The sequence below is a fragment of the Syzygium oleosum genome, unplaced genomic scaffold (assembly GCF_021117445.2).
Source record: "Syzygium oleosum isolate NSW1041296 unplaced genomic scaffold, Sole_v2.1 Sole_v2.13, whole genome shotgun sequence".
Classification (NCBI taxonomy): domain Eukaryota; kingdom Viridiplantae; phylum Streptophyta; class Magnoliopsida; order Myrtales; family Myrtaceae; genus Syzygium; species Syzygium oleosum.
In genome coordinates this window covers 8,006,279-8,024,865 of record NW_026607497.1, presented here as the reverse complement: position 1 = coordinate 8,024,865, position 18,587 = coordinate 8,006,279, and the positions used below count along the sequence as shown (strand labels likewise).

General features: G+C 39.5%; 1 pseudogene; it reads right to left on the bottom strand.

The window, feature by feature from the left end:
- Window positions 1–12,787: 12,787 nt before the first annotated feature.
- LOC115667080 (tubulin alpha chain-like) lies at window positions 12,788–14,206 on the bottom strand (annotated as a pseudogene).
- Window positions 14,207–18,587: the final 4,381 nt, after the last annotated feature.

Sequence of the window (18,587 nt, the reverse complement as noted above, 5' to 3'; positions counted from 1 at the left end):
GAGCCGGACCATAATATATATAATTTTAGCTCTCTCAAAGTTAGACTCCCAAGGCTTTTACAATTTTACTTGCCGGTCCTCAGAAAAGAAAGAAACCTTAATCACTAGTCAGTCCTCCTCCTCATCTTGCCTCATCTTGCTCTCACGCCTTTAACATTCTCGCAGTCGCCTTATCTCACTCTCGATTTGTCGGCCGCCTTGCCTCTCAGCGAGTCAGCTGAGCTGTTAGTCTCACCTTTGGCCCTCTATCACGGCATCACAGCCGCGCCTCGCCCTCGGTCCTCCCTCATAGTCAGCCTCGCCTCCCTCTCGCAATTGAAGTTGTTAACCAGGTAACACCAATTGCTTTGCTCGGTTTTATTCTATTAACATAGTTACCTAAAATGACCTCTTCTCTAACAATAATGAAATCAAGCATGTTTTAAGCTACTCGTCTAATTTCGAATATCCTACATTGATAGAGTTTGAGTCTGGTTGTGAATATGAGTTTGCAATGTCTACAATATGTTCCTTAATTGATCGCATATAACGTGTTTAATAGAATTCCTTTGAGAATACGAATAAATATAGTTTGAGATTTTGTACGATTCGATGATGTGTTGCTTGATTCCAACAAGTGATCCACTAAAATGTCAATGGAACTAGAGAAATCATGTGATGAGATGACTTCGATAATGGAATCAGAATCACCAGAACATGGAGGAGGTGAAGAAGACTTTGAATATAATGAGCAAAAGTAGGGTTTTTTTCCATCTCTTAGCAAACAGAGAGGAAACCAGTTTCATGCGAAATTGTAGTGATTGTAGACCGGTTTCATGGACCAACCCAGGAACCGATCTAGAGTGATGGTCCAGTATCCGGGTGGGTCCATGAAACCAGCTGGCGATTCTCGATTCCCATTTGTGAAACCGATCCTTAGTGGGGGAGTTCTCGGTTCTAGGGTGGGCAGGGTGGTAACCGCTCACCCTAGAACCGATCACCCCTACTAACTATTAGCGCGGTGAGAATCACGTAGATTGACACGTGGCAAGAAAAACAACGAGAATTGACGAAATACTCAAGAATGCTATTTTTGTCACAGCTGTAGAAAATTGTGTTTTTTTTTTAATTGAACTATCGTGTTAAATTTGCGGAAATGATAGACAATGGTGTTCCATTTCAAATGTGAAAAATCGAGTTAAATTTGTTGACTGCTAAAAAGTTGTGTTTTTGTTTAAACATTCGAAAGTTGGTTATAAATTAAATTCGTCGTGGTGGTAAAAGGTTGTACTTTTTTTCGGTACGTGGCCAATGAATAGTCATGCAATGAGTATACAACATTTCGGATGGATTCATCTGTCTAACGATGTGGTGAATTATTTATAAAGAGCGTCTTTCTTTATTTGGTCATGGTTTGAAGATTAGCATCACCATTTGAACATGATAAGCACGAATAGATAAACAATTAGGGTCCGGTAGTCAGCCAGGCAATGACAGCAATTCCGCCAAATTAGGGCAGCAGATCAAGCTCTCTGCTTAAATTAGTACCGGTTGCAATAATTAACTCCTAGGTATATAATCTATTTTTATGTGTTCTAGCTATCTAATCTACCAAATTATAAGCATATTTCATGGACCCAAAATTTAATTATGTAGGAGAACTTTCTCGTTAAACATGTTTAACGTTTTAACGAATTCCAAGAGGTCGGCTGGGTGATAAAACCGATATCTTATTCCTTAATTAAAAAGCGTGAGATCTTCGATTCAAATCTTATTTGAGACTATCATTTCAGATCAGTTTTACGTAAAATTGACACGGAAAAATTAGTCTGGAACATCATTTGAGTGTGACACGAAACAAATTATTATGTTTGATTGCTTTTTATGTCTTGGTCAATGAATAAATCAATAAAGGTAGGAAAAAAAGAAAGAACCGGGAGGGCATCGTAATCAAGAGTTGTTGCTTGGTCAAAGGAAGCTGGTCTTAATTCCAGTGATAATGAAACCAGGCATAATATTATAATTTGGCTTTCCGACGATACATTTCTTTCAAAAGCTTATTAGCTACTGGCTGCTCATAGGGCCATCAAGTTAGATAATTATCGAATTAAAGTTTGATTATTGTGCAATCTAGAAGGGCCAAGTTTGTAGTTTGATCCAATGTGCAGCACATAGATTTACTCTCTTAAATACTTATAATTTCAAAAGACAAAAAGGCTCCTTTCGTGATATCAGCATAGATTATATAGATCTAGTCAGATTTAAAAGATATATCGGTCTTTGATTATATACCCTGATAAAGTCGAACTTGAGAGAGTGTTAGCTCCCGTGCTTGTCACGTGACATTTCCATATGTCCCTGTGACAATCGCATGGCAAACACATGACATAGTTTTTTCACGTGGCTAGCATTGGATCAATCAATATTGATTTTACTGATTTGTCACCATCACATGCGTTTTGTCATAATGTCTGTACAAAGTATCGTAACACAATGGAAATGGAAGAAAAAGTTAGGATGAATGAATGAGAATCACTGACATTTTTATTGAGTGGCCATTCCATCCTATTCGTAGGAATATTCGAAGATTATTACAATAGACGATCGTGTCTCACTCCAGATGCATTGAATTAGCTCGGCATTTTTCATGCGTGCCACAGTAGGTTAGGTAGATGGTCACAACAATGAATGAATCCCTTGGACATCACATCAAAAATGCTACTTTAAGAGGCTATTGCGAATTGACACATTCGCAATTTGTATCACGTGTGCATGTTCTAACTAGGGGTAATCGATTTTAGAGGTGTCAATTCCCATCCTAGACCTAAAATCAGATAGGGCAGAATCAATTCCCGTTTGTGGAACTGGGAACTGACCCACCTGTCCCTAGAACCGGCCTGGACCAAACCGATCTATTCGAGCCAATTCCAAGTTCAACTTGGGAACCGACTATGTTTTCCTTTTTTTTTTCCCCTTCTATTCCCTACAAGAAAATAACTATTTGTACAAGGAAAGTCTAAAGGTGATTCTATAGGAGAGTATGCCAAATAAAATATAAAAAAATAAAATACTTAGGGTCGGTCCTATTTGTGGTACTAGACCGGTTCCCACGGAACCACCCAGAATAGGCCGGTTCCGTCCGATTCCCGATTTAACCCAGGAGCGGCGCTCACCGCTAGTTATAATCCATTTTTAGAAAAAAAAATGAAATAAACATTAGGTCTATGCTTGATAAATGATCATTTGTAGTAAAACCAATTTAGACGCCGCGTACACAATACGCCGAGTCATGTTACATACTTAAGCGCATTTAAACTAAGTTCAACTGGATTTGTAACATAGACAAATCAACGTAAATGCATAGAAACAACAGGTCTATTGTGCGGGTGTTGTTAACCTATTTATAGTACCTAAAGACACATCTAATCTTAAGTGGCTAATACATTTTTTTTTTTGGTCGAAAACAAGATCATTTCATTTCATCAAGATAAGCTTCAGCACATACAAGGTTCCAAAGGGTTGCGGGAGGGTTAAAGACCCAATTATAGGGCAAAGATTTGCACCTTTGAGTCTTAACAATCCAGTCTGCCACCTGATTTTCTTCCCTATTACAGTGGGCTAAAAGAACATTAGGTAAATGGACTAGCAGAAGTTTGCATTCGGTAATAAGTGGAGTGGCTTCCCATGGAGAAATATCTAAGCCTAAAAGGCAATTAACCAAAATCAAGTTGTCAGATTCTAGCAGGTATCTCATTTTGTCTTTTTCCCTTCGTGCATGAAGTAGCTTCAGAGTTTCAAGGCAAGCAAGGATTTCCACATTGAGAGCTGAATTTGCTCTCGCCATTTTAGCGAATCCATCCACAATCTTCCCCGAGAAATCACGGCAAATACCAGCTATGGATCCTTCCGTTGAACCTGGAGTGTAGGATCCGTCAATATTCCACTTGAGAGTCCCTTTCTCCGGTGGTCGCCACGATTTAAGTGAGTGGCTATCCTTTGAGTTGGTGTTCTTCTCCGGTTTAGTCCATCGGCAAATATTCTGGTGCATGGCCATGGCAGAACTCACCAGGTGTTGCGGATTTGGGGATTGACTTCGAAATAAAATGAAGTTGTTCCTCCATTTCCATATATACCAGAGAACCACCGCTAGCAAATCAAAGGAGAAGTGGCTAATACATTACTTGCATGAATTCGGACATGTAGTGATGTATTTAGGGATGTTCGCATGCTTCCAATAACATATCATGTCTAACTTTAGAGTCGTAACATACATAGTAAACGCACGTTCTATTTCTGAACATAAATCGACCCGATGCTACACCATCACATAGCCCCCGCCCCCCCAAACAAAAAAAAAAACAAGAATTGTCGACCCTACATACGCAACATCGTTGTGTTCAACCGTCGCGCAACGTTAGTGAATATCACGTTCGTGCAATCAAATTGCCGTGCAATGCGCAAGCAGATCGAAACGACTGATGCTTGGGTTAACTGCAGTACATCAACGAAGCATCCGAATCCATACTGTTCTTAGTCGTACTCAGAAAACTGGGGACAAAAAACTGATGTCTCTGCAGCCGACGGATTCCTCAGTTTTTCCAGGGTTTCATTCATGTGGATCTTACTTCCCTATCCATCGGATTTGGTCGGTTGGCGTTTTCTCATCATGGGGCTGCTGACCACGTCCTTATGTTCATGTCACGCCTCCGCTGACAAAGATTAAGCACATCAATCACCTCATTAAGCTGTGCCTGATTTATGTTATTCGCCTAGCTCTTCCTAGTTACAAATTTGATCGATCTGATTTGTCATTTATGGACCCAAAAGATTGAAATAGGTACTTTTGTGGACCAACCGTAAGTTATTATTCGACGGAGTAGGAAAAAGCTTAATCCAAGGCACCCCCATTTGAGTATTTTTATGACTTGAGATATGATTTTCAATCTTATTTTGCTTGAAAAAAATTATGCGGCAACGGTGCGATGCGTGTCGTGGGATGCTTGATCATGTGTTGTCGAGCTCCCCGGAACTTCCTTTATTTTATATTTTTTTGTGAATTTTTTTTGTTTCCATTTGATTAGTTTATAAAGTCCTTTGTTTCCATTTGGTCATTTTATTGTTCATAAGGTCTTTGTCCGGGGCTCTTTTGTTTTTATAAGAAAACCAACGATTTGAAAAATATTTTTTTCAAAAAAAGATTATCTGTATAACTTGTATAAATGGATGAACAAAAAAAAAAATTTGAGGCATACACTATTGTTGATAATGAAAGCATATTTTTTCGATTAATTATAAACGATGCGAACGATCAATTTTGGGAAAATATTTTTTTTCAAATCGTTGATTTTTCGTGAGATAAATGGTCCTTTAAGTAATTTCACTGGCAAAAGGAGGAAAAAAGAAAAAAATCAGAAAAAATACTGAAAAATATTAAATTATTAGTAAAAATTATCCACGTTAGCGTTGGTTGGAGTGAGAAAAAAAATTGAACGATGCAAAAACTCTACAGAGAGATAGAAATCAGATGAAATAATGCATTTAAACGCTCAATTACCACGAGGCAAAAAGGGAAGATACATAAAAGAGAAAAAGTTAGGAAACACAAGGAAATAAGATTCCTATTCATATTTCTTCGACGCGGAGACGTGACGCCGGAATATTCGAGAAAAATTACTTATGTATCAATCACACAGCGGATGTGGTGTCATCTAAGTATCTAACTCGAAGTACGACATTATCCCGTAACTCAGTTTTAGCAACAATTGACACAACATCTCTTGCTAATTACAGCTCTTCTACCGACCCAAAAGGAATCAAAGCTCAGCGCTCATCTCCTTTGGGCCTCAAACTGGCAATCTCCCGGGGCATTCCAAGAATTATTGTGGAGATGGACTCGCAAGCGGCAATTGCACTACTTCGTAATCGGGATCTTCCAGAAGGATTGACTACAGTAGGATTGATCACGAGATGGGGAAAGGGTGGCGTTTGTGCACCACGCGATCCCTGTCGGGAGTAGGGGACAAATCCCGCGGCATTATCCACGTGCTCCTTCCATCGTGTGGCTCGCGTTTTAAGTCAACGTCGGCGGCTGGGCGCTCCCATTGCTTCCATTTCTTATCAATTTCATTGGGCCACCATCGCGCTTTTGCTATTGCCACTCTCGATATTTTATTGCGTTGAAAGGAGGCTCTCGTGTCCCTCTCTTTTCAAGGTGCACGCAAATCTCTCGATGCACTTGGTTAGATTCATGAATATGCGCCTTTTTCATCTTTTGCATCCACATTGGGACCTCCAATAAGCGTAGTTCCCAGCACTAAGAAGACCCACTAATCTTAAATTATGATTCGCGGCGGCGTGAGGCACTGGCCACCGTTCGAGTAATAGCTAAGCATAGATTGCTACGCTTAGGACGCCAAGCATGTTGAATTGAATATATGTCCGAAGCAGGAATTCAAAATGCGTAGGTTAGTTTCGCAACATGCTCGATCTGTGAACTTCTCGAGCAAAATCGCACAAAATAGGTGGAGATTAAGAAAAACAAAAGGAAGCATTCTTGTTTATGAGAATAACAAGATTGAGGGAAAGCGCAAGAAGAAGACCCACTATTCTTAAATGATGATTCGAGGCGGTGTGGGGCACTGGCTAGCGCTTGAGCAATAGCTAAGCCTAGATTGCTACGCTTAGGATGCTAAGCATGTTGAATTGAATATATGTCCGAAGCGGGAATTCAGAATGCGTATGTTAGTTTCGTGACATGCTCGATCCGTGAACCTCTCGAGCAAAATCGCACAAATAGGTGGAGATTAAGAAAAACAAAAGGAAGCATTCTTGTTTACGAGAATAACAAGATTGAGGGAAAGCGCAAGAAGAAAAGGAAAAGAAAAGAAAACGAGAAAATGCCACAAATAATCTCAGAACTTTGACTCAATGTGTAATGTAGTCTCCACATTTCAATTTTTTTCAAAGTGATCTCTGAACTGTAATCTAATGTGTAATGTGATCACTAATCTTATAATTTTTTTAATGAGATTTTGGGATTTTGGGTATATATTCAACTTAGTCCATAAATTATATGAAGATATTCAATATTGCGACATTGCACATTGAATTATAGTTCGAGGATTATATTGAATAAATTAATAGTTTAAGAACCATACTGTCTGTTGAGAAAAATTTAGAGATTTTATGTGTAATTATGTCAAAGAACAAAGAAAATAAAAGATGGAATTTTTCTTTGTTTTATAGCTGCATTAGTATCCCTTCATCCAATTTCTTGCATGACAGAAAGGAAAGGCCATACCGAAAAGAAAAAAAGAAAACAATATGTCTTTGTATAAGTCAATGGACCGAGCATTAATTTGACGGATTTGATTGCATTCATTTCCTCCCCCAAAAGTGATGACGTGGGCCATGCCCTCCTTTGGTGTCTCGTGAATCATAAGACAAAAAGCTAACCTCGTGTTGCCTCCGTCGGGCTCCAATAATTTACGTTTTTCTCACCAATTTTTTTTTTAATTTCTCATAATCATTCTGTTCTTAAAAAATAAAAAGAAAATTCCCACAAACCTACAAAAATATGTAATTTCAGGGTCGTATGTAAATTTCAGTTACCAGACCATATTTTTTTTATGCGATCGGCTCGATACAAAAGTTGGTACGACACGAAAAAACAAACACGGGAGCATGGATGTGGCCACTTGCACTCACCCGGAATGGTCACGGTTAAATAATAATTGTAAGAGACGAGACCGGAATTTCCACTGTCTTAATAATTTAAATTGAATTTTGTCCCCTGGAAAATTATAAAATAAAAATGGAAGCATATATTTCCAACCCCAGAGAAGAATGTTGTGGAAAGCCGACGCGTGGACGGTCCTAATGGAGCGGAATCATAGGTGCACTATAGATTGCTGAAGGAAGCTTCCAACAGCGCATGTCTCCCCTATGATCCAATCTCTACAGGACAAGAAACGTTGTTGTCCTAGTCGATTTCGACCTAAGTAGTACGATCTTTTATTACTCGCGCGAACCAACAGCCAAAAGACAAGGAATATGTTATCAAATGCAGCTTGGCAGGGGAATTTTGTAATCGATTTTGTAAACTATGGTTGGATCTCAACATTGAAATGTGGCCTCGGATTGCACAGCCTAACTTGAATTATTAATAATTCGTGGGGAAGGGAATGCTCGATATGTCAGTCCCCATTTATCGATAAATAGCGATGTATGTGGTAAAGTTAATGAATTACAAGTCGAGACATACTTAACCCACGCATTGAGCTAACGAATTCCCGTTATGAGCCAGTTATGGCGCGCGTGGAATCCATTCTGGAGCAGAACTTCTGCTCCAGAATACATTCTAGAATAGAAATGTGTTTGTTAAAAAATTTCCGAAATGCATTCTGGAGCAGTTTTTGCATTCTAGAATAAAAATGTGTTTGTTAAAAATACTTGATTCCAGAATGCATTTTTTATTCCAGAATGAATTTTGGGCAAGAAAAAGAGAAGCTACTTTTTGTAGCTTCTCTCTTCCAGAATGCATTCTCCCTCTTTTCTCTCTTTTTCGTGGCCTTTACAACACATTTTGAGATCTCACTAATTTTTTTCAAAAATGCATAAAAATTGAAAAATTTCAGAAAAATTCATAAAAATTTCCAGAAAATAAAAAAAAGTCAGATTTCGGGAAAATAGGAAATTTGGTGAATTTTTTTCAAAAAATATAAAAAAAATCAAAAATTTCGAAACTTCACAGAATGGCTTAGAAGCCACCCTTGAGTGAAATTTAAATTTTTTTAGGTGTCCAAAAAAATCAAAAAATCAAAAAATTCAAAACTTCACAGAATGACTTAGAATACTTTTGGCCACCCACTTTCAGTGAAATTTAAATTTTTTGAGGTGCCAAAAAAAAATCAAAAATTTCAAAACTTCACATAATGGCTTAAGAATACATGTGGCCACCCATTTTGAGTGAAATTTAATTTTTTTGAGGTGCCCAAAAAAATCAAAAATTTCAAAACTTCACAAAATGGCTTAGAATACCTTTGGCCACCCACTTTGAGTGAAATTTAAATTTTTTGAGGTGCCCAAAAAAATCAAAAAATAAAAAATTTTAAAACTTCACAGAATGGCTTAGAATGCCTGTGGCCACCCACTTTGAGTGAAATTTAAATTTTTTTAGGTGCAAAAAAAATCAACAAATCAAAACAGATTTCTGTTCCAGAAATCAATTTCTGGAGCAGAATTAGTCATATTTTATCAAACAGATTTATCCTCCATAAATCAATTTATGGCAAGAATTCCAGAAATCAATTTCTGGCAAAAATTTGATTTCTGGAGCAAAATGGTTACTATTCGCGCCCTTAGGAGGCTTTTTGAGAGAGAGATGACGTCATAAAGTGCCCGCTTTCCTAACTTTTTCTTTATCTCGCATGCATTTTCAAGAAAGAATAGGACATGATGTTGGTGCTTCTCGCGTCACAAATCCATCATTGACCGGTCTTCCCGTTGACCATCCGTTTCATCAACCTCCCTTTTCCACTTGACTGACGAATAATTGATAGATATGTTACTAACGTGCATTTTCAATCGAATCGATTCTTGCATTATTCGAAGGGCTTGGATCTTGTTGATTGTTGTTCTCTGTGGTAATTTATCATAGGAGCAACAAGCTCCTACACAAAGGCATATTGAAACGAGTACGGTACTGTTATTCCGCAATCTCTTACATCACATGGCCACTTTCGACTTATTTTCAGAATCGACATCTTATTTCATGGGGAAGTATTCCTCCGTTCGAAAGCTTAAAAAATTCCTCCTAATGAGATTATTGCGGAAATGATATTTGGTCATGTTTTCTCCTGTTTATGAAAGCTTTTGATTGGTAGATTGATAAATATAAACAAGGAGCTCAAAGTTTCGCCCCATTGACAAAGTTAAATTATTGAGTTGTCATATTGGCGATAGCATCGCCATAGGAAATTCTTTCCATATATTTCGTGGAAATTCAGCGATTTAAAAAAATTATGCCTCTAAAGATAATTGTCCGTATCACTTAGATAGATTAGTTGATGGGAAATGTTCTCATCGACAACAAAATAATATGCACTTTAGTATTTTTCCTTCATTCATTTTGAAAGCGATACAAATAATTATTTAAAAAAAAACAATTTTTCGAATAGTTAATCTTCTACTAAACATATGCACCCGTGACTACATTCCCGCACGAAAATCCTCATGAACAATGAAATGACCCATAATCAAAGGAAAACAAAATTTAAGAAAATTAATAGGAAAAGAAAGTTAGCAGTAGCTCAACAACACAGGATGAAGTATCCTACAGCACGCATCGCACTGTTGCCGGAAAAATTATTCGGCTTATAATATTTTAAAATATAATTAAAAATGAAAAAAGAATAGAAAAACACATAATATTTTAAAATAAAAACGATATGATATGAGATGAAAAGACAACAAAATATATTCTTTATTTCTCTTAAATAAAATTGAAAGCATAAGATAGGAATAATAAATTATATAAATTAAGAATAAATTTAAATAAAAATATGAAAATAATAAATTTTAAAAAAATATGACTAAAAAATATAAAAGTGGCCCCAAAAACTGAAAAGCAAATCGCAAGTCAATATTCCAAGAGTGGTCCCTTAAACTAAGCTTTCTTCCACTCGGTTAAATAATAAATTAATGTCCGACCAAAAAATAATAATAAATTAATGTTGGTCGCCACATTATTAATTTTTTGGGTCCATATAGGACAAATTAAATCGAAGTTGTAACTTGGGGATGATTGATTGCCAAGATGATTGATGGGGCTTAATTTTTGTCAAACATAAATATAATAACATGGTCAGCAACTCTATGATGGGAAAATGCCAACCGACCAAACCCGGTTATTTCCCCTTTGATAAGGATGTAGGATCCACAATAAAACCCTAGAGAATTTCTTAAGTATGTTCAAGAACAGTTCGGATTTGGATGCTTCGAAGATCTCCAATCGAACCCGAGAATGGATACAACTTGGCGCAACACGACATCAGTCATTTCAATCCGTTTGCACATCACATGACAGTTCAGTCAAATGAAGGCGATGTCATGATGTTCGAATGCACCGGTGTTGGATGTGTAGAGTTCAACTATTGATCTATGTTCAACATCGAAGGCGCATATACCATCCATGTCACGACTGTAAAATCGAAACAATAATATGTTACATGTATATGAATGTGCCTAAGTATATCTATATCGGAAGGTACTCTTGATAGGCTAGCTTTTGCACGATTAGTGATGCATGAATAAGATTGAATTGATTGATCGAAATCAAGTTAAGCTTAATTTAAGCACGCTTAATTATGTAGCATGGCTCGGCGTACCGTGTACGTGCCCCTTGATAGGTATTGCCAAAAATTATCACGTGTCATCGAAGGCTTATTTCGTCTTCTATTGAACCGAGTGATGACATGCATGCTTGATATGGACCGCCCTATAGCCTTCGAAACCAGCATTTCTGATGTGATATGTCCATGGGATACCCTCTTTTCCACAAGTCGGATGACATGGTCCCCCCACAATAAAAAGGGTGAATTTTTCAATTCTCAAAGTTCATTACGATACTTTATGTGAAAAGTACAGACAAATGCATTTAGATCACGACGAAATCACGATGAGAAATCCGTTGCTCGGGGACTGTAGAAGGCCCCCTAATTGATTCCGACCCATCATCGTTGGGCCAAGTGGGCCTTGTGGACCGATGGTAATTCGAGATATATTTGTTCTATTTTTTTCACGAAAAATAATAATTAATTTTTTTTTAAATGATCGCCGATATTACTTGAAATAATTAGCCAATGAATAAAATTTATTATCGACAAAAATTTATGTCTAAACATTTTAGCGAACGATGAAAAAGTTTTGCGTTCACTCACTTTTGTAAGAGACATAAGTGATCATCTTTTGGAAAAAAGTTTTCTAAATTGATCATTTTTAGCGAAACAAATAGAACCTTTTATCTTCTATCTACTTTCTTCAAATCTAGTCAAAAGAGATGAAGTTTCAAGATATATATATATATATATATATATATATATATATATATATATATATATATACTTTATCGATATATTTCACGATACTTTATATATTTAAATCAATATATTACACGATACTTTATCTCTATTTGCTTTTTTTAATCAACTATAGAATTAATGAGAGATAAAAGGTTACTTTTGTTCGAGGTTCTGGATTCGAATTTCCGATCGGTTCCGTAATTTAAGTGGGGAATCCTGGCGGTGGGTTGCTGGGCTAGTCTCCCCCGAGGTATAGACGCTCCGATTACCTGTGCGGGCTCGTCCCCGGGGAATGGTGGCAGATCCTTAGTTATCAAAAAAAAAAGGTTACTTTTGTTCAAAAATTAGAGTTAGAAGTTGAAAGAGACAAGTGTTTGAGGATGACGAATCGAAGAGCCAATGCTAATCGATTCAATGTGAGCCACGTGGAAAAATCGTGCCATGCGGCAATCGTACAAAACAAAGTAAAGTGCCACGTGGCAAAGCACAATGCAATCTCGTACAAAACAAAGTAAAGCTTGCGGATTCTGTCCAAGCAGAGATCCACGATCTCCTTTCCAACCGGCAAAGCACAATGCGAAATCGGCGATCATTAATTACTATACAAGTAAATGCAGGGCCTCATTATAATAAGTCCACGATCCAGAAAGCCTGATGATTTGAAGTTAATGGATATATTACTTGTATAATGACCACGGGCGAAGTTGTTGATCATTACGTCATTTTCTATGATTAGCTTTAGCTTTAGCATCATCTGTCACCCTAAAGCCTTCAACTGCGATTGCAAAAAAAATACACTCCTAATGAACTATTTTTGAGTGGCTGAACTATTTTAAGAACAATTTCTATCGCAAATGCGTGATTCGTTCTATACTTAATTCTGTACATCGTCAAGTCAGCATGGACCCACCAAAACCAGATACGGGCGGTGTAACTTGGCGGCATCTTCTTTGCCACTGATGAGCTGCTCAGGTTGGAAAAGCTGGCGGTGAGCGCCGGTCCTCACTTCATCGATGACGGTAGGCTCCAGATCCACAAACACAGCACGGGGGGACGTGCTTGCCAGCACCGGTCTCGCTGCAGAAGGTGTTGAAAGCATCATCGCCTCCGCCAACCGTCTTGTCACCCGGCATCTGACCATCAGGCTATGGAGCCACAGACATCATGTTAACAACTAATTATAATGATAAAAAAAAACAATTTAAGACCTCAAAAAAATAAAAAAAACTTCTAAAACGAGCACAATTGCAAAATTTAATTTTGGGATATATGCGTGCTATGAAAGATAGAACCCGAAGCCCTATTCATTCCGTCGAAATTCTGCTTGAACACGATAAACCGACGACGGATCAAAGCCGAAATCCCATTACTGAGACGTCGAAATTCAACTCGCCAGACTGACCAGGTCCTAGCTTCCGAATGCAAGCAAGCTGCTATAGTTACTCTAACTAAAGGATTCTACTGCATGATTATGACATCTCTCGTGACTTGAATCCGCAGTGCAAGCATGGAAATGCCCAGATCCAATCATCCACAGAAAAACCAATCCAACTCAGGATACAACTCCTCATTAAACAACAATGCCGTGGAGTACAACGTCTAGCTGACCATGAAAATGGCCAAAAATCGACTCGTCTAAGCTCGACGTCATCCAAATACCACACAAAACACAAAGATCCACGCAACCAGAGGTCCGGAAAGCATGATTGCAACATAGATCCAGCAAAAACCAAGCAGCATTCCCCGGGAACGGACGGATCTAACTAAACCGACCAATGGATTCTCAAAGCAAAGCACGGAAACCTCGAAGGAATACACGGAGCCCAGTTCGAATCTGGCGGCGAGAAGCGTACGCGTTGCCTGAATGCCGTGCTCGAGACAGTAGAGCTCCCAGCAGGCGTTGCTGACCTGAATGCCGGCCTGGCCGATGTGGATCGAGATGCACTCCCTCATCTTCGACGGTCCGGAGAAGGGACGAGGACGGCGGCGGACGGAGGAGGAAGGAGGAGGAGTACGGCGGCGTTTATCAAGACGCCGGCGGAATGCGATGAGGGAGATGCAGGGGAAATGCGGAGGTTATATATAGTGTGGGAAGCGGGAGCAGCTAGGCTAAAACGATCGGGTGGTTTAACCAGGTTTAGTTAGGTTGACCCTCGTTGTCGTTTATCTATTCGTGCTTATCGTGTTCAAATGGTGATGCTAATCTTCAAACCATGACCAAAAAAAGAAAGACATTCTTTATAAATAATTCCCCACATCCTTAGACAAATGAATCCATCCGAAATGTTGTATACTCATTGCATGACTATTCATTGGCCACATACCGAAAAAAAGTACAACCTTTTACCAGCACGACGAATTTAATTTATAACCAACTTTCGAATGTTTAAACAAAAAACACAACTTTTTAGCATTCGACAAATTTAACTCGATTTTTCACATTTGAAATGGATCACCATTGTCTATCATTTCTGCAAATTTAACACGATAGTTCAATTAAAAAAAAAAAACACAATTTTCTACGGTTGTGACAAAACTAGCATTCTTGAGTATTTCGTGAATTCTCGTTGTTTTTCTTGCGACATGTCAATCTACGTGATTCTCACCACGCTAACAGTTAGTAGGGATGATCGGTTCTAGGGTGAGCAGTTACCACCCCGCCCACCCTAGAACCGAGAACTCCCCCACTAAGGATTGGTTTCACAAATGGGAATTGGAAATCGCCGGCTTGTTCTATGGACTCACCCGGATACTGGACCATCACTCTAGATCGGTTCCTGGGTGGGTCCATGAAACCGGTCTACAATCACTACAATTTCGCATGAAACTGGTTTCCTCTCTATTTGCTAAGAGACGGAAAAAAACTCTACTTCCGCTCATTATGTTCAAAGTCTTCTTCACCTCCTCCATGTTCTGGTGATTCTAATTCCGTTATCAGAGTCATCTCATCATAGGATTTCTCTAGTTCTATTGACATTTTAGTGGATCACCTGTTCGAATCAAGGAACACATCATCGAATCGTACAAAATCTCAAACTATTTTTATTTGTATTCTCAAAGGAATTCTATTAAACACGTTATATGCGATCGATTAAGGAACATATTGTAGACATTGCAAGCTCAGATTCACAACTAGACTCAAACTCTATCAATGTAGGGTATTCGAAATTAGACGAGCAGCTTAAAACATGCTTGATTTCATTATTATCAGAGAAGAGGTCATTCTAGGTAACTATGTTAATAGAATAAAACCGAGCAAAGCAATTGGTGTTACCTGTTTAACAGCTGCGATTGCGAGAGGGAGGCGAGGCTGATTACGAGGGAGGAGCGAGGGCGAGGCGCGGCTGTGATGCCATGATAGAGGGCCAAAGGTGAGACTGACAGCTCAGCTGACTCGCTGAAAGGCAAGGCGGCCGACAGATCGAGAGCGAGATAAGGCGACTACTAGAGTGTTAAAGGAGTGAGAGCAAGATGAGGCAAGACGAGGAGGAGGACTGACTAGTGACTAGGGTTTCTTTCTTTTCTGGGGACCAGCAAGTAAAATTGCAAAAGCCTTGGGAGTCTGACCCTGAGAGAGCTGAAATTATATATATTCTAGTCCGGCTTGAGTAGGTGGGTGGGCGGTTCCACACCCAAAATCAAGAACCGGACTAGTGCTTACAATTGGAATCGGGAACCACCGGCTCGGTCCGATTCTGCGAGGTTTGGGCGGTTTCCGGTTCTTTTATACACCCCTAATGGGTAGTACCATTACATTCTCAACCCTAAACACAGTTCATTTTCAGCTCAAAGTCGACTTAATCGTGTCTCTTTAACTCTAACACCAAGATCACATTATTTTCTTGAAAAGCATCAAAATGGTAACAAGTTAATTTTATTTTTTTTACGTTCGAGGGTCTTGCTAAGTTTGTCACAACGATAAAATGGTGCGCTTTTTTTTTGTTTTTATATGGCCTCGTTGGTCTGATCGTCGTGACAAAAGCTAGCCAATAATACACTATCACATGAATTTGGTAAAGAGACCGAAGAAGCGCAGAAGAGAGAAGCCAAATTCAAATTTCCTTCGACGGCCAAAACTCAGCAAAACTTAAAAATCTTCAGTTCTTGGTTGATTTCATTAGTGGTTTCCTCATTCCCTTTTTCAACATACTTCTAACGCCACAAAACTCTATAATGCGGTCTTGTCATGAAAATGGATTGCCGAATCTCTTCAATGGAAATGATTTTCCTTCCCGAAATTAACAAAATTGGACCTGAGAAAACCAAATAAAATAAGATAAAATGAAGATAAAATCAACATGATTTGATCGTGCCACTGATCTTTCCTTGGTGGTGGAGGGCAATCTCACCGCACGTTGTAAAAGATAAGGTCGCAGTATCACCAAAGGAATCATTCGCTTTTGGACAATGCTCTCGATTGTCCTTTTTGATCGCACCCGAGCCGAAAGAACAGTGATAAAATTGGCTTTTTCAAGAGGCTTTTCGAGAGAGATAGAGAGAGATGGCTTTGGCTTTAAGGCTGCGAATGGTAACCATTCTGTTTCTTTATTTTTGTTCTAAAAATAAGTTTGGAACAGAAATCCGTTTGGTAACGCAATTTCAATTTCTATTTCTGGAACAAATTTTTGTTCCAGAAATAGGTTTGGAACAGCAATAAGAAGTTAAAATTTTTTGCTTCTTTATTTCTGGAACAGAAATGAGAAACACAATTTTTTTGTTCTTCTCATCGCTTTCGCTCGCTACTAGCCGGTCGCCCACCCGCCGCCCATTGTCGGCCCCCGCCACGCGCCGGCCGCTGCCACCCGCCGCCGCCACTGCGCGTCGATCGCCGGCCGTCATGGGCCGCCGTCCACCGGCCACCGTCTCCTGCCGCCCGCCGCCCTCCTCTTGCCCTGCCGCTCGCCCCGCCGCGGCCACCGTCTCCTCCGCCCGCCCTCCCTCCCTCGTGGGCAGACCTTTCGGCCGCCACCCACCACCGCCCACCGTCTCCCGCCGCCACCCGCCTCCCACCCCGGCCTACCTCCTCCCGCTACTGCCGCCCGCCTACGGCCGCCGCCCACCTCCCACCGTCGGTCCCCGTGGGCCGCCGCCTGCCGTCCACCGGCCATTGTCTCCCGCCGGCCGCCGTGGGCCGCCGCTCGCCATCCACCGGCCACTGTCTCCCGCAACCGGTCGCCACCCACCTCTCATCGCCGGCCGCTGTGGGCTGCCGCCCGCCATCCACCGACCACTGTCTCCCGCCGGCCCCCGTGTGCCGCCGCCCGCCGTCCCCTGGCCACTGTCTCCTGCTGCCGACCGCCCTCCTTCGGCCTCCACCCACCTTCCACCGCCGGCCGCCGTGGGCCACCGCCCGCCATCCACCGGCCACCGCTCCCGCCTCAGGCCGTTGCCGCTCGCCGTCCACTGGCCACCATCTCCCACCATCGGCCGCCCTCCTCCCGCCGCCGACTGCCCTCCTCCCACCACCATCCGCCACCCGCCAGCCACCCGAGAAGGAGAAATTTTGTGCCGTTATCAAACAAAATTTTGTTTCTGGAATAGAAATTTTGTGTCGTTATCAAACGTGTTTTTTTGCTTAGAAACTCCTCCATGAATAGAAATAGAAAAATCAATTTCTTGCCAGAAATTGATTTCTGAAACAGAATGGTTACCATTCGCAGCCTAAGGTAGCGAATGATAACCATTCTGTTCCGGAATGAGTTCCTGAACCAGAAATAGATTTTTCTATTTCGTTCTAGATGAGTTTCGAGAAAAAACCCGTTTGATAATGACAAAAATTTCTATTTCTAGAAAATCCCGTTTGATAACAGCACAAAATTTCTATTTCCTGAAATAAAAACCCGTTTGATAAACAACAGAAAAATCTATTTCCATGAATAAAAATCCATTTTTTTAGAAATGGAATAAAAATAATAAAAAAATCCGAAAAATTCATAAAAATCTTTAAAAAAATTCAGAAAATCCCAAAAAATTGAAAAATTCCAGAAAAAATCATCAAAATGTCGAGAAAATAAAAAAAATTTAGATTTCGGGAAAATAGGAAATTTGTTGAATTTTTTCAAAAAAAATCAAGAAATCAAAAATTTCAAAACTTCACAGAATTGCTTAGAATACCTGTGGCCACCCACTTTTAGTGAAATTTAAATTTTTTTAGGTGCCAAAAAAAATCAAAAAATCAAAAATTTCAAAACTTCACAAAATAGTTTAGAATACATGTGGCCACCCACTTTGAGTGAAATTTAAATTTTTTAAGGTGCCCAAAAAAATTCAAAAACTCAAAAATTTCAAAACTTTACAGAATGGCTTAGAATACCTGTGACCACCCACTTTGAGTGCAATTTAAATTTTTTTAGGTGAAAAAAACATAAAAAATCAAAAATTTCAAAACTTCACAGAATGACTTACAATACTTTTAGCCACCCACTTTGAGTAAAATTTAATTTTTTTTAGATGCCCAAATGGTATTTTTTATTTATTTTTTATTTTTTTTGGTTCCTAAAGAAAATTAAATTTCACTCAAAGTGGATG